We start from the raw sequence: 2,500 nt of genomic DNA on the forward strand, positions 1-2,500 counted from the left end.
AAACGTTTGTTTCATAGTTGCATCCGAATCATTGAAATTTTGGCTGGGGCTTTACTTACTAGTATTTACAATAGACGTATAAAAGAAGCAAACAAACTAGCTAACACACAAATAAAACAATAAGCACAGTCCAAATAATAACTCGTAAAAACATCATGATTTTTTTATCTACCAGAGCCAGCCATTCCAGACGTCTCCACGGCTAGTACCGGTAATCAGCTACGCTTTGTTTTCAACCACGTGCACGGCAATCTACCTCAGCACAGGACTGAGTTCGAGCTGACATTCAAGACGAGAGAAATAGGTAAGCTGTGTCTCCAGTATATCCCAAGGATAGAGAGCTGGTACCTAGTAGATAACGTTCAAGTGTGGGGTGAGGTAGATACAGTTCCAGTAGAGGGGAAGTGGTCAGCAGAACTTGGGGCATTCAAGCTCTTGTCACACATTCAGAACCTTCCCCCGAACACCAGCCGACCAAGGTTGGCTGAAGCCCCTGTCACACATTCAGAACCTTCCCCGAACACCAGCCGACCAAGGTTGGCTGAAGCCCCTGTCACACATTCAGAACCTTCCCCCGAACACCAGCCGACCAAGGTTGGCTGAAGCCCCTGTCACACATTCAGAACCTTCCCCCGAACACCAGCCGACCAAGGTTGGCTGAAGCCCCTTAAGGTTGACCTTAGTTCGGGAGCAGTCTGACCAGATTTACACCACGCCTACATTTTTATACGGATCCAATTGAATTTGAGCTAAATTTAAGTCAAATTTGACTACCAAACACGCCCTACCTACTTACAAGCACCAGCCAACCCTTACCGAAAGTTCCGTCTAAACCGGTACCCGAATGTTTTAAACATTGTGCAACATCGGCTGGTGCATCCCAACAGTAGCCAACCTCGCCAAACACCAGCCAACCACACCCGACCTTGCTGCCAATCAACTCCGCATCCTAACCATGGTTGAGGGGAGTTCGTTCGTGTTCGGGAGGTCACAGTCGTCTATGTGTGACAAGGGTGCCTGGAAAATAGGTTTTAGAAGAGCAACAAACAAAATCACATTTTTTATATAGCCTTTATTTATTGCATTAACTTATTAAGTGCTTTCTCGTATTCAGAGACAGAGCCAGCGTTCGATGAAAGAACCTTCGTCCCGCAAACAGAACGAGAATTCAACAGTCTTACAGCTACGGTAATGATAGAAAATACAACATAGGAATTTCATATGCAAAGTCACATATAGAGGTAAGGCATCTGTTGATGAATGGGGGTGCTTATGTGTACTTTCGGACAAAATTCCATGTAACGTGTAAGGCCCCATTCACACCAAACCGCTACAATCGGTTTCGATCCTTTTCCCACCGAAGCAGGATTCAAGTCAATCTGAACGCTCCAAATCGCATTGAAAGCCCCTCGATCCCAAACCACTTCGGAGGGTAGTTTCGAACCGGTTCACCGGATCGCGATTTGCGTCTGAACGGAATGTGATTCCAATGTGACACTAGTATACGTTACATATTGACCTGGTCATGGATTACAAGGTGATACTTATTCATTTATATGCAATACCAACATTTACATGGCAGCAACGTTACGTAATTATAAAGAGCAGAAATGACCGAATCATATGCCCATTCTAGGACGAGCTTCACCGCCTCTGGGAGGGGGGCACCAGCAAGCAGGTCGTTGACCTCTGTCATTAATAACACGCTACCGTGCGTGTTTTCATCAAACAACAATGAATATGAATCATGCGAATCGTGATCGGGCACGGTTTAAAAGGAACGTGTGGCACGTGGACCAGATGTGGGGAATGCGTTTTACCCGAATCGCGGTTCAGGCGGTTTGGTGTGAACAAGGCTTAAAGCCTTGTTCATATGAAACCACCTGAACCGCGATTCGGGTAACTCACATTCTTCACATCTCGTCCACGTACCACACATTCCTTTCAAACCGTGTCCGATCACGATTCTTCTAATCTACATTAATTATTGCTTGATACAAACACACAAGGTAGCGTGTTATTAATGTCAGAGTCAACGACCTGCTTGCTGATGCCCTCCTCCCAGCGTACATTTTGTACCTCGGCCGAATGCCGACGTGGTCCCGCCAGAGGCGGTGAAGCTCGTCCAACAATCGACACATTATTTGACCATAACTTCTCTTCAAGTTGTTGTCACGTAAATTTTGTTATTGCATATAAATAAAGAAATGTCATCCCATAATCCACGACCAGGTGAAGTTACATTGAAATCACATTGCGTGCAGACGCAAATCGCGATGCGGGAAAACCGGTTCGAAACCACCTCTCGAATTGGTTTGGGATCGAGGCGCTTTCAATTTGATTTGGAGCGTTCAGATGGGGCCACTTGAAACCGGCTTCGGGGGAAACCACATGTAAGGCGCCTTCACTGACTTCATATGAACAGGGCCTAAGTCTCATAGAGCCACACAGCAATGTGAAAATTCACAATTAATACTAGGTAAATGAGATTTCCTTATTT

General features: G+C 45.6%; 1 protein-coding gene across 2 annotated transcripts in view; it reads left to right on the top strand.

The window, feature by feature from the left end:
- The window catches only part of LOC109478608 (fibroblast growth factor receptor 4-like), a 19,590-nt gene that overhangs the window by 1,640 nt on the left and 15,450 nt on the right, over positions 1 to 2,500 (top strand). Inside the window, exon 2 of one of the 2 annotated variants that reach the window (XM_019780281.1) lies at positions 1,115 to 1,188. The gene's annotated coding sequence lies outside the window, so the exon portion shown is untranslated. Of the gene's footprint in view, positions 1 to 1,114; positions 1,189 to 2,447 lie in introns of those variants that run through there. The other variant, XM_019780280.1, reaches the window with a different exon arrangement.

The sequence above is a fragment of the Branchiostoma belcheri genome, unplaced genomic scaffold (assembly GCF_001625305.1).
Source record: "Branchiostoma belcheri isolate BF01 breed outbred unplaced genomic scaffold, Haploidv18h27 scaffold44, whole genome shotgun sequence".
Lineage (NCBI taxonomy): Eukaryota > Metazoa > Chordata > Leptocardii > Amphioxiformes > Branchiostomatidae > Branchiostoma > Branchiostoma belcheri.